This window comes from Papaver somniferum, chromosome 7 (genome assembly GCF_003573695.1).
Source record: "Papaver somniferum cultivar HN1 chromosome 7, ASM357369v1, whole genome shotgun sequence".
NCBI lineage: Eukaryota > Viridiplantae > Streptophyta > Magnoliopsida > Ranunculales > Papaveraceae > Papaver > Papaver somniferum.
Window position 1 is genome coordinate 59965235 of NC_039364.1, and position 15375 is coordinate 59980609.

Below are 15375 nucleotides of genomic sequence, written 5' to 3' on the forward strand. Positions count from 1 at the left end.
ATACGAATTTTTGGATGGTAAAGTAAGATCAGAATACTCGTCTTCATGGCTGTGCTACCTAGCTGTCTTGTTGGAAACACAGACATACAAGTTACGACTGATATGCAAGCTCAACAATATCCTTCCTCTTTATTATAAAAAAATTGTGTGCAATCTCAGCACAAAAAGTCCTGAATCAGGTAAGATAAAGGTGACAAGTAAAAATCAATACCAATACCATAGAGAAGAAAAAGAGAAACCTAAGCATAGAGAAAGGCCGGAGGAAAGTGAAAACTCATCTTTACATGGTAAATCTTACTACAAGGGAGATAAAATGGAAAGTGGTTTTACCTGTTGTGCATCATCAACAATTTGAGCTCCTTGACATTGTGCACTATAAATTTCTTGAATCCATTGGGTAGGAGGTAACACCCTTGAGATACAAATATCTTCAACTTGGATAGCTCGTCCGACCAAACCACCCCTCTGAAATCAACCAAAAATCTCTAAGATGTTAACATCAATGAAATATTTAGACGCAAATTATCCATTTTCGTATGAAATTTCCTCATTTGCCTTGTAAATCTACATTTAAAGCATAATAAATGTTTCATTCAAAACAAAGACGCCGTTGAAAGTAATGAAACTATAGAAAGAATGATAAGCTAGATCTAATTATAGTCAGACTCTAATTGAGATTGGTTATTAGTATGTCTGCCTATTAGACTCACCCTGACCCAGTCAAGTATAGTCAACACAGAGTAAGTGAGGAAAAAGGGCCCCAACAACATTATATCAAACTAGGGCCTCCTACGCAGTTGGGATACTTGATTCATACTCTTAAAGATGAGTTACATGAAAACTTTTAAACTTATTTCCATTAGACTAAACCCTACCTGTCATGTATAATTATTAAAGAGACATAAACTTAACAATAAACCTTATTTCTGCAATGAACAATACATACCACAACTGAAATTGTAAATCAGAATCAGAAATCTAATATGCTCTCAGTTCAGATTCATAAATAATAACAGATTCATAAATAATAACTATGTACATCATATTGAGAAGGTTTTTATTCTGTTTACAACGATTCAAATCAAACCCTAATTAAATATGGCTTCGTTTGTAGAAAATCAAACCCAACCCTAAGAATTTCAATACTAAATCAACGAGTAGCAAGAAACCCTAAAATCGATTGAAATACTGAAACCCTAAAATCTAATTTACAAACCGAAGTCCTACAGATGATAAATACTTACAGAAATCTGTGAAATCGAAATCCTAAACTCGCTTAAGAGATGATTGAAGATCAATTCTTCGAAGATTAGATGATTTGATAACAGATTAGATAAAACCCTAAAACTGGTGATGATAAAACCGAAATCGAAACCCTAAACTGATGATGATGACGACGATGATGATTAAAGAACTGAGATCTTCAGTTGAGAAGAACTAAAATCAGATGTGGTTAATTTGTATTCATGGGGAAGAGAAGATAAATGGGTTTACTCGATGAGAAGGGGGATAAAAAAAGAAAGAGGAAGGGAAACGAGAAATGTAGTTCACTACTCGATGAGAGGGGGATAAAATCATATCTTTAAGGGTGAAATTATCCTCTAGTGTAATTCATGTTGAGTGGAAAAAAATGGCACATGGATGAATGGCACACGCGCAAATACACATGTTACCCGAGTCTAGTGTGACCAAGCGTGTGAGCAGAACGGGTAAAAAATTAGCCTGTTACGATTCGTAACGGCTAGCATCTGTTACGAATCATAAAAAAAAATTGTAACGGCTTCAGCGTGTTACAACCAGGTTGTAACGACTTTTTGTAACAGAAATATTCGTAACGGTTGCTGGGCCGTTACGAATTTTAGTTGCGAATCTGGAAAAATGGTGTAGTGACCAATCCTATGGACATGTGCAACACATATGAGTTAAATACCATATATATGTGGGGAACCGATCCTAGTACCTGGTCAACCAAATTTTGGGAAGCTAGTGTGACTATGCACAGTACTCACATGGAGGTAGAACCGAAACTTGTTTTGGTAGAACCATTAAACCCATGATTTGTGATTGAGAGTTCTTAATCAATCACATAGCTCTTGAAAGTCAGATGAACCAATTCTAAACTTGTTTGGAAGCGTGGTAAATCAGTTTCAAGTGTGTAAGTATGAAAGAAGACTTACAAAGTAAGGATGTCGACACACTTTGAACACGTGCATTTATGCATATCTTTTATTGTTCAAAGATATTCCTTAACATCTAAGAATGAGGTAAATCCCAGCATCGAAATTAAATAAGTTAAGAATCTTTTAATTAAGGTTTTTAATTATATATGGAAAATAAGAATTAATAATGTGCATTTGCTAGTTAAAGATTTTCCAAGGAGATTTTCGATCAATATTTTGGACAGAGCATTCTCAGGAATTATGAAAACCGAATATGGAAATTATTATTAAATATCTTGAGAATATTTTCGGTTTTGGAAATTCCTTGGTGTCCAAACTTCCTTGTCTATAAATACTTGAAGTTTGCATTTCGGGCAAACTAATGCTTCGTGACAGTAAACTTCCTCTGTTGTACTGTTAATGGTGAAGCCGCCTATTCGGAGAGGAGAGTAACCTAATTAGGCAAAATCTCTTACAGCCGCTCAATTTAAATACTTCTTTGGGATTGAGAAGCTCTACGAGTACCGTTGGTGGGAAACTAGATAATTGCGGTTTATCTTTTGTTTTCGATCGATTTAATTGACTAACGGTGGTTGAATTTTGATTGCACCTAGTTTATTTATGCTTGAGAATCTTCTCTTCTGATATAAGATTTACTCAAACTAGTTCGAAGTTTCGACATGGATCTTTAGACTGTGGTTAGTGCTTAAGACGATCTTGTGATAATCCATTGTTATCAGACTCCGTTCTGTGTGTGATTGATCACAAGAGATTCAAGTAGTTGTGTGCAGGTGTTTATTGAAGATCTAAGAAGATTTGAAGACAAAGAAGAGATAAAAGATTTCTGACTTGGTTATATAAATCTTTGGTGTGCACAATACTTTTTTTGGTAAAAAGTGTATCTCACTATAATCGGTTTATCCTTGTGGTAGATTGGATAGAATAGTTGAGTAGATCAGCATCAATACGGTTCCTTGGGATTAAAGGTATTGATTGCAAAATCTTATGATTACTTTGGGTAATTGAACATAAGATAGATCTAAGAACCCTACGAAGGAGTTTATGTCAAGATAAACATAAGAGCCTTTGTCCGACTCATATCACTTGGTTGAAGAGAGTTGATATCAAACATATTTGTTGTTCCTTTACTGTTTGGAATACGAACCAAAGGAATTGTTCGAAGTACGTGACTTACTTATAAGTTGGAGGCGTGGGAATACAGATGGAGCTAGGTGAACTATAGGTTTAGTTGCTTGGTCTCAACTATACGAAGTTGGTTTGTTTTGTATAGCGGCTTAATCCTGAGAGTATTCAATTCTGGACAAGGTCCCGGGATTTTTCTGCATTTGCGGTTTTCCTCGTTAATAAAATCTTGCTTTGTCATTTACTTTATATTTCCGGATTATAATTGTTTTATTATAATTAAAGTAAATTACACAAACGTTAATTCTTATTTACTTGATAAGCAATCCTATTGTGTTGGTTAAGTCTGAACCTTTGTATCAAGTAAACATACTTCATTGTTGTATTGCCTCGATCTCGTATCCATAGACAATCACATGAAGTGTGAACTAATTAGTTGTATTGTCTCAACTCAGTCCATAGACAATCACTTTCGGAGAAAGGACTTATAGAAAGGAATAGTTTTAGCTTGAGGTATATTTGGGTACCCTCGCCTTTTCAATTTTCATAAATACTTAAGACATTAATCTTGAGTCACAATCATGTGATCAAATAAGTCTAGTGTTTTAGAGAATTAATCAAACACTAATTATCCCGTAGAAATAATTTAATGGCACTTGGAGATAATTGACATGGTTAGTAAATTCCCAAAGTACAAACACCATAGCCGTTCGTGAGTCAGGTCAGTCAGAGTACGCCGGTTTGTAAACATTTAACCAAACCAAGTTCCGGAGTTAACAAAACAATTTAGGTACGCATACCGGTTTGGAAACCTTAAGACTATGGCCGGTTCCGGAGTCCACGGAACTATTTTGGTTTGCGTATCAGTATAGGTACTAAACCGAGTTCGGGAACACATAATTATTTTGGTACGTGTATCATTTTGTAAACTAACCCGGTTCTGTGACCATAGTTCCTAAATGGTTTGTATACGACTATGCGTACCGATCCTGTTCACGATTTCAACATGTTTTTACATGGTGTAGATAAGAATATGCCTACCACATATCTGCAAGTCGATATATAGCTACTCTGTTACGTGTACGAGTACATGTAATACGGGTTCAGACTTATAATAGTTTTCCCAGTTTGTAAGACTAATAACATTATCTTGTATCCGAATCTATAGTAGTTCTGTATTTCTCTCTAAATTGATTCGAAACATTCCCGAATAACATCAATGACACATATCATTGTTCTAGGCTATTCACGAACGATAAAACTTGAATCATGATTTTGATTCAGAATAATAAATTTTCCTTAATCGAAATTCATCAAGTATGAACAAATGTTCATTAAGCTTGGTCATTATATTTCGAGAAATAATTATCAAGATAAACTTGACTCGAAATTCTTGTCTATGCATAATAGTCTAATTAGTTATGCGACATCGTATCAATGATAGAGAAGTGAATATAACTTGAGAAATAGGTGGTTCAGTCTTCACTTGCCTTTTGTTGATGAAGTTATCTAAAATCTTCGGTTGATCTTCGCCTTCAAACGGTCGAACGCAATGATGACTGTCGTGATCCACTGTTTCTCAACTACATTTATATCCTAATCCGAGAAGATCAAGATATAGTTTTGACAACTAAAAAATTGACAACAATCTTAAGATAGCAACACTTGTGAGTTCGACCGAGCAATGCTCTAAAAATCTCCCCCTTTGTCAATTTTAGTGACAAAACTATCAATACATATGGATAAAAAAATAAACCTTTGAAAACTCCTCGAACCCAGCATGCTTGATTTCCTTGGTTCTTTAACTCCTTGAACTGTTTGTAATTTTAATTTGCAATGATTTTGAACGTGTTCAACTTAGCATCGTTGTTATTGAAGATCCGTAGCGATAACAACATTGAAAACAAATATTCTCAAACGTTGTTATACAGAAACATAGTATTATTAACTTCTCTAAAGTTCAATTCTATCCCAACTCTGAAGTACTACTACAGTGATATGTTTCTCCTCCTTAATCAATGCTTAGATCTTTTGCATAATAGGTGAAACCTATATATAGATTATTGATTCACTCCCCCCTTACATAATGATCCGTAAACCGTATGTATGTACTATGAAACTACTAAATAATTATCCCCCTTTTTGTCAATAAAATTAACAAAGGTACGAAAATCGTGGGATCATAATGAATACAACCAAAAGATATGTCAAGTTTTAAGGAAGTTTTGAGATTTTACATTATAATATAGTTAAACTGCAACTCCTCATATCAACTTTTTTAGATGATATCACATAGTAAGAATTACTTAGCGCTCATCTAGGAGATTTAAGATACAAGCTTCCCATCCAAATTCCACAGTCACACTCCCCACAAAGATACAATTAAGCACAAGTTCAATTAAGCACTCTCCCCCATTTTATGTCATTCCCAAGAGAACAACATGAGTGACTTTGCTTTATAAAATAGAAGTTATTGGACATTAACAAATCACATGGATTCGTATCCGAAAATTGAATAAAAATAATCTCTACGCCAGTTACGGACAAAAGATAATTTTAATCGGTATGACTCAACAAAAGAAAATCTTACGGAGTGTGTCAAGCAGTAAAACACAGAAGTGTGATCGCGAGTAAATCTGAAAAAGCAGGGGTCTAACAACCACACCCAATATTTCGTTCGGAAATCTGTATGGACTAACTCCAATATAATTCCAAGAGAATCAACTAGACAATCAGACTCAATCAAGGAAAAACATCCAAGAATTATATCTCAATATCTCAATATAATCTGCAATCGAACTGATAGAAATCTATGAGCCCGATTGATATGAGAAATAACTTGAACAATATCAAAAACCAATGTTCAAGTGTCAATCAATTTCAATCAACAACCAAAGGTCAGATTTACCAATTGATTGAACTGCACACAAACTGTGATATTTCAATTGTATAAAAAAATATAATGCGGAAAAGAAATTACACAAACACCAGAAGTTTTGTTAAAGAGGAAACCGCAAATGCAGAAAAACCCCGGGACCTAGTCCAGATTTGAACACCATACTGTATAAACCGCCACATACACTAGCCTACTACAAGTTAACTTCAGACTGAAATGTAGTTGAGCCCTAACCAAGTCTCACACCGATTAAGGTACAGTCGCGTTCCTTACGCCTCTGAATCCCAGCAGGACTCTACGAACTTGATTCCTTTAGATGATCTCACCCACAACTAAGATTTGCTACGAACAAAAGTCGAAGACTTGATAAACAAATCTGTCTCCCACAGAAAAGTCTGTTCTGATAGATAAATTTATCTCCCACAGAAATACCTACGAAGTTTTTGTTCCGTCTTTTGATAAATCAAGGTGAATATGAACCAATTGATAATCCGGCCTTATATTCCCGAAGGACAGCCTAGAAATATCAATCACCCCACAATAACTTAACTATATGGTAGTATAACAAGTTATTGTGGAATCACAAAGAATGAGACGAAGAGATTTGTGATTACTTTTTATATCTTACCTATCGGAGATAAATCTCGAGCCAATCTTGGAGAAGATAGTACTCAATACGATAGAACAAGTAAGATCAGAACACGCAACTACAGATAAAATAGTTGGGTCTGGCTTCAGAATCCCAATGAAGTCTTTAAGTCGTTAATTTATAATGGTTTTAGGAAAAACCTAGGTTAAAGGAGAATCGATTCTAGTACGCAACTAGTATCACATAGGAGGTGTGGGGATTAGGTTTCCCAATTGCTAGATTCTCCCTTATATAGTCTTCAAATCGGGGTTTGATAGCTTTGAAACAAAGCAATCAATATTCACCATTAGATGAAAACCTGATTTAAGATTCCAGCTAAGTTTGCTTAAAACCAAAGAAATATCTCTCCACCGTTAGATGGTCTTAGGCTGTTACACACAAATGAAATATACTTTTTTAGATATAGGTTACCGTACCTAAACGTGTATATTGAGTTGGCTCAACAATAGTTAACCGAAGTTAGTCATATGAGCACTTTTGTATTAACCTCATTCATCTAACACTTCTAGATCAAATAATAATCAAATGAATCTAATTGTGTTGCTCATAGAGTTGATCAATTGTTTATATTCTCATAAAAGTATACAAGACACAATTGAAACAAATCGGATTGATTCAAGAGAATCAATTCATGAACATTAAGCCACGGTTTGCAAAGATTGCATTCCTTAATTTATATATGTATTTTTTCATGAGTATGAAATCATAGTTAACCGATTTGAGAACTTAAACCAACTTAGTTTGCAAAAGGGAACACAAACTTAAGTTCCGGACATTGGTCTTGTCTGACAGTTCGCAAACGGGTATGCATACTGTCGGACTGGACGTAACTCAGGTGAGACCTTCCGCATACTGGTATGCATACTTGGTTCTCGAACTTTAAAAATTAAAACCGTTTGCATACTGGTATGTAAACTTGGTTCCCGGACCTGAATCATACTGCAACAGTTTGCATACTGTGCTATATCCATACAATGGTTAATTGTTCTAAACTCCCATTTCAATCATTGAAACATCCTTAGAAGACGACGATAGTTGTCTCACACAAACTATTAGCTTATAAGTAATTTTCAAGTGATCGAATGATCAATATGAAAACATTCTGAGTCTACATCAAATGATTGTCTCACAAAAATCATGTAAGATGTTTCAAGGCAATTTTCACATGATCATCTTTTGACTCATTATTTAGTTTCCAACAATAAATTGTTTCCAACTAAACTCTTCAAGAATAATGATGAATGTAGCTAAAGCAAAAGGCTTTCCAACACATATTTCGAGAAATATATAAGACAGTAAACTCGGCTTGAAATATCAAATGTATATTATATGAAAGTCTATATAGATATACGACTTAGTCTCAATAGGAGATAGAATAAAATAGACTTCTGAGTGATAGATAAGTTTTAGTCTCCGCATACCTTTTCTTAATGAAGTTCATCAAAAACTCTCCTCAGTAGATCTTCGTCTTCAATTGATGAACGTCGTGAAGTCTAAATCTCAACTACACATTCTATCCTAGTCCAAGACATAGTTATAAGTAGATTAGAAATCAAGACTTATAGTTTTGATCAGCTAAACTTGACAAACAAGCTTGAGATAGCAACGCTTGCGAGTTCGACCGAGCAGTGCACTAACAATCTCCCCCTTTGTCAATTTTAGTGACAAAACTATTAATACATATGCATTATAAAATAAATAAACTTTGTAGCTTCTCATCCAACATGCTTGATTTCCTTGGTTCTTCAACATTCCTTGAATTCTTCGTCACTCTAAGTACTCTAGTGATTCTGAACGTGTTCAACTTAGCATCAATGTTGTTGAAGATCCGTAGCTATAACAATATGAAAAAAGATGTTCTCAATTATTGTTATACAGTGTCATAGTATTATTACACAACATCAAAGTTCAATTGTATCACAACTTTGACGATAATACTACGGTGATATGTATCACTCACCCTTAGTCAATACTTCATATCACAATGAAAATCACTCCCCCTTACATAATGATCCGTAAACCATATGTATGTATTGTGAACTATAAAATAATTCTCCCTTATATTGACAAAGGTACGAAAAGTAGCAGAATCATAATGAAATTCTCATAGAGACATTTCATGACTAAGAGAGAACATATCAACTTGGTTTCGATGATTTCACATAGCCGAAAATTAGTGTATTCATCAAAGAGTTTATAAAGATACAAGAAAACTCCTACAATATTCCACAGCTGCACTCCCCACAAATATTTGACAATTAAGCACAAGTTCAATTAAGAACTCTCCCCCATAAAATGTCATTCTCGAAAGAACAACAAGAGCGACCTTACTTTTACGAGAAAAGAAGTGTTAGAGCACTGCTCGGTCGAACTCGCATGCGTTGCTATCTCAAGCATGTTTATTAATGTTAGTGATCAAAACTATAAGTCTTGATTTCTAGCCTATTTATAGATGTCTCATACTAGGATATAGATTGTGTAGTTGAGCTTAGTTTTAACGACGTTCATCATTTAAAGACGAAGAACTACTAAGGGGAGCTTGTGGAACTTCATCGAAAAAAGGTATGTGGAGACTTAAACTCATCTATCATCTGGAAAGTCTATTTCTACACTGTCTCCTATATTGAGACATAATTCGTATTACGATATAGTTTTCTATATACACATTTGAGATTTCGAGCTGAGTTTAACTCGCTTACATATTTCTCTAAATATGTGTTGGCAAGCTTTCGCTTCGACCAAGTTCATCTTATATTATGTAAAAATTGCCGAGTGACATCTTACATGGTTTGTGTGATACATTCATTTGGTGTTGTCTTGGAATGTTTCGTAATGATTATTTCAATAACTTGAAAATTGCTTTGATGCTAATAGTGTGTGAAAAACGACTATTGTCATCCTCTAATAAAGTTTCAATGATTGAAATAAGAGTTTAAAACAGTTAACCATTATTGTATATATCATGTTGTGCACTCTTGCACATATGTAATCCATGTCCGGGAACCGTAGTATGCGCACCTGTTTGCGTACCTGTTGGTTTGAGAAATACGGAAACCTAAGTATGCATACCCGTTTGCGTACTGGCGTACAAGTTCATGTCCGAGAATTTCTGTTGGGATTTGAAGTTTGCATACCCGTTTGCGTACTGGCGTAACTCAATCTTAGTCTGAGTATTTCAAGTATGCGTACCCGTAGCTATAATAAGGACATAAACATTTATATAATAAGGAATTCAATCTTTGCAAACCGTAGCTATAATGTTCATGATTGATTTGATTGAATCAAACCGATTTTGTTTCAATTGTGTTCTTGTAGAAATCCATGAGAATATATCAATTGAAAAACTCTTTAACTAGTTTCATTTGAGTCATTTGAACTAGTTATGGTTAAGATGAATAAGGTTGATATGAGAGTAATCATATGGCTAACCTCGTCTAACTATTTGTGAACCAACATGGTGTACACGTTTAGGTACGGTTACATAAACCTAAATGAGGGTACATTTCATTTGTGTGTAACAAGCTAAGTTCGATCTAACGGTTGAAATATATTAGCTTGGTTGAATAAGGTTTTTCATCTAACGGTGAATATTTAATATTTTGTTACCAAGGTAACTTGGATTGCAAACCTGATTTGAAAACTATATAAAGGAGAACTCTGGTGAAAATGCGGGGGTACAACAACCACACCCAATAAATTCGTTTGACAATCTGAGAAGACTTACTCTAATATACTTTCAAGAGAATCAACTAGATAGTCAGAATCAATCTTGAGAAACGTATATCAAAGAGTTATATCTTTATTTCTCAATTCAATCTGCAATCAAACAAATAGGAATTTGCGAGCCCGGTTGAATATAAGAAATAAATTGGACGGTATCAAAAACCAATATCCAAGTGTCAATCAATTTAATCAACAACCAAGGTTGGATTCCCAATTGATTGAACTTACGCACAACCTGTGATATTTCAATTATAAAGATAAACAATATAATGCGGAAAAGAAATAACACAGACACCAGAATTTTTTTTAACGAGGAAACCGCAAATGCAGAAAAACCCCGGGACCTAGTCCAGAATAAACACACTGATTATAAGATGTTACACCAATTTCCTACTACCTATTCGGACTAGATGTAATACCTTCTTCAGCACTTATAAAACTCCTAGCACAACACCGATTGTCTTTAGGAATTCTTCTCGTAAATCTTCTAGCAGAACCCAAGGCTCTCTTTAGAAGATACAACAACACGATTAATACGATTCGATCTTTTGTTTGCACAAAACACCGATTTGATTTCCCTTTAGATGTAAATCAAGGTTTTGGAAATCTTGTGTTTGTTTTGATAAAAACAATATCTAGGTAAAAGTAATATCAAACAAACTTGTAGATTAGGGATTATTATACTCTTCAATAAAGGAAGAGAAACCTAATGATTCTACAACAAGAACAACTAGAATAAATCTAGAGATATCTTGTTTAAAACTTCTTAATGTTAAGCCTTAAACCAGAAACGAATAATGGAGAGATATCCATTTGAATCTGCTGTTGAAGAATCCCGTGTTGATAAAGAGATTTTGATGGATCAATATAACCAATTAGATAACCGCTATTCATATTCTGTTGATCAGATAAATAATCTTACCAATGAAAATACCCAATTAGTTCAGAGGAAAAATTTATTGAGTAATGAAATATCTCGCCTTTCTTATTCTTTAACTAAAGCTAATTTAGGGATGAAAACTTTATCAGATGAGAATAAAACCTTATCTCAAGAGAAGCAAACTTGTTTAAACAAGATGGCGATATCTTCGCAACAACTTAGCATTCTTCAGAAAGTATGTGATTGTTGTAGTATTTTTCGTGCGGTAAATAAGAGTTCATTGTTTGGACTTGAAAAGATTTATAAATAAAAATATATACACAATATTTGTCACAGGATCAAGAGACACTAGGACTCAGGATTCCACCATTAATCATTCACACAATTCATATATTTATTCCAAACAATTATAGCTCAAATGATGTTGACTCTTATTCTTGCCAAAGTATATTTTTAGAAGATTTATTGTATATCACTAGCATGACGCATCAAAAGCACTAAGACCAAGCATACATCATCATACGATATCACAACCAATTAAGAAAAATCATAAAAAAATTTATAAAAAGTGAAAGTAGTCAAAAAAGAATTAAATATAATTATTGTATGCGTAAAGAACGGCTTCCTCCATCATCCCAATGTTGGGATTTAGCTACTCATATTAATCATGTTCTCAAAATACATTTTTATAGCTCAAAAAGTTGATTAAAAGATGAGAAAATGCTAAAACAGAGATTCGCAACAGTTATAAGCGTTACAGTTCGCTGTATAAAACAAAACTGATGTGTAGCAAACAAACGATACCACCTCAGCGCTGTAAACAGCGACACTTCCGCTGTGCTGTTGACGCTGCTGAAAAACGACGGACCTGGCTGGTCCGTTCTTCGTGTTCTTCAGCTCCTTCTTCCTCTTCAACAGCAGCAGGTGGACATTGCTGCTGGTTCTTCTTCTTTGCTCCTGCTGCGTCCCAAAGCTCTCCAAACTCTTGATAAAACTTTCTGACTCAAAGGAAGCTTATTTATACGTAACAACCCCACCAAATCTCACGGAATATCTCCCAATATCTTCTTTTATTCATCACGGCTACGTCCGAAATTTCTTTCCCTGTGGACTCTGTTTACGCGTTAATAACAGATATTTTGTTATTCAATCTTCTAGGATCGATATATATCCTCCTAGGTACAATATCTTCCCTCTTTACTCGAGTATCTTCCAAAAACACAACTCGATATTATCTCTGTTTCCAAAATATCTCTCTTCCCTGTTCGACTTAGTCTGGCTATTATAGCCCAATATGATCGATCCAAACGCCCTTGCAGACCCTGTTTAGCCTTAACATGCCTAGCCCAAGAGAATTCAGCGATTGAATCTCTTTAAAAAGCGTCCACAAATCAAAACCCAAATCTGCTGCGTGAATGGTTCTTTCCGCCAATTTTCATAATTCGAATTTAAGAAGGAATGCCCCCTATCCAAAGTAGGGGTACGAATAGCAGCTGCCTTGGGGGTGACCTGGGGGTGCCCATTAGTAATTAGGTTACCCCTTATCCAAAAGCAAGAGTCCGAATAACACTTGTCCTCCGGGTGCCAAAATCAACTTTTCGAGCCGAATTTTCCAAAAATGTTTATTTCCTAAAAATACATAAAAACACAATATTAGTACAAAAATAGAGTTCCAACAATACGGACATTGAGGACAAATTAGACACAAAAATGTGTCTATCAGTGATGACCAAGAACAATCTCTTCGCTCTTTGAGAAATGAACTTAAAGAAGTAATAGAGTCATCTATTGCTGAAAGAGATACACTCATTCAAGGTAGAATAACTTTAAGTGTAAAGGCGAATCAACTTAAAGAACAATATTCCAAATTAGAAGAATCTTATTCTTCTCTTGCGAAGAAAAATGCCTTTCTTATTTCTAAAGAGAAAAATCTTCAGTCTCGACTTAAAGGTTTAGTTGGAGATAAATTTGATGACGCAATGGACCGTTGGGACAATAGTTGTCTAACCTTGATTCAACACCTTATTTCGCAAAAGGAAGGTAGTCATAATAGTTTGACTTCCTTAACTATCTTTTCTTTGTCATATCTTTTTGAGTTCTTCATTTTACTGAAATTTTGTATTCTACTTTTCGCAGAGTCTGAGAAAAATCTTCATTCCTCCATTTCTGTTTTGGAGGCTAAATATGCCAAAATTCGCAAAGAAAATGCATTACCCGTCTCTGTCCTTACTGGTTCTCGCGACCGAGCAGAAAGAAGACTTGATTATCTTGCTTACTTTAAGGATATTCAAGATAGGAATCATGAGAGAGCACTTCTTCGTCAAGTCCATCTCCGGGCTGAAGTTCTTGTGAATGATATTTTATTGTCCAAATCTCTTCCTCCTACATCAATTGAGCCTTTGGAAGTAGATGATGATGAAATTCCTCGTCCCGCTGACAATGATTATGATTACGAAAGTGGTGGAAAGACTGATCTTTTGGAAGATGAAGAAGAGATCCCTTCCAAGGAAGCAACTGCTGGTGCTAATCAAGATGGAAGTGAAAAAGAAATCCCTTCTAAAGAAGTAATTGTTGGCGATAATCAAGATGGCAGCGAAAAAGAAGTCCCTCTCAAAGAAATTATTGTTGGCGAAGATCAGAATCGAGATGAAGAAAAGACTGGCGATAATGAGAACATTGGCGAAGAACTTCTTATCTAGTTCTATCTTTTTGAATTGTTTCGTCTTTATTATTTCTTGCGAATAATATTCTTCAACCAACTTTGGAATTAATTCTCTCTTTTACTATTTTGCTCGCGAGAAAGATAATGCCTCTTGTTTACTGATTCCCATACTTGCCTCTCATTATCTTTCTTGCGAGAAATGATCTGTTATGAATACTTATAAATATTTTGTTTTGTCATGTGGTCTTATTTTGCCTTCCTAATTAAAGGTCTTATTATGCCACCTCTTGTCATTGCGATAAAATCGCAGGACGTCCTTGCACTTTCATGCAAAAACTCATTGATCTTGTCTTAACTTTTTCTTTTGTATTATTGCCTCTTCGGGAATGTTGCGACAATATGATAGGCCTAAATTTTCTTGCGAAAATAAAGCCCCGTTACATTGCCGTCTTGCGATGAAATCGCAGGACGTCTTCGCACTTTCATGCGAAAACCCATTAATCTCGTCTTATCTTTTTCTCTAGTATTATTGCCTCTTCAGGATTGTTGCACAAATATGACAAGCCTTAATACCCTTGCGATTAAAAGCCTCATGACATTTGCGTCTTAAGACACTTATCAGCTCCCTAATGGAGGGTGCCGCCCTTATCTCCCCCTGGTTGCCCCTTCAAGGAGGCGTACTTCTACCATACAAGGTTAGCTCCTCCCATCCAGTCTTAACAACAACCAGTTGTTTTCGCAGTCTCTTATCCCTTTTACCTATAGGGTTTATGGTTACGAGACTGCACCCTAAGTGGGGTTTTCTTCGGGCCGAGTGCAGTATAAGTCAAGACTTGTCAAGAATGGAAAGGTACGCTCCAGACGCCCCTGGCACTCTTGACTCAACCGTGTACCTCGACGCCTTGATCAGATTATGCACTCCTTGGGAGAGTCCTTATTACCTTAGTCACCCAACCTAAGTCATATGCTTAAGTTGAGAATCCAAGGTGCCTCTCCCGGATGGGCTTTATTGATCCCAAATCTCCATGACTCAGGTTCCGGTGGCGGTGTAGCCTTTCCCTGAGCCATGCAACAGGTACCCCCTTATATGACGTACTTTAGGTCTTACATTTGCCTCTTGCGAAATTTTATTCGCGAATTAGGGTGTACGCCATAAAGGTTCGCCCCTTTCTCTTATGTCATTGTTCTATGATTATCTCTGCTAAAGTTTCGCACATCATGATCTTGTTTTGATATGAATAATCTCGCAACTATTCTTTCAGA

At 35.3% G+C, this 15375-nt stretch overlaps 1 non-coding gene across 1 annotated transcript; it reads right to left on the reverse strand.

Annotated features, from left to right (window-relative positions):
- Positions 1-470: 470 nt before the first annotated feature.
- LOC113300871 lies at positions 471-560 on the reverse strand. The gene has a single exon (XR_003335978.1). It is a non-coding gene; the product is annotated as a small nucleolar RNA Z101 (small nucleolar RNA).
- Positions 561-15375: the final 14815 nt, after the last annotated feature.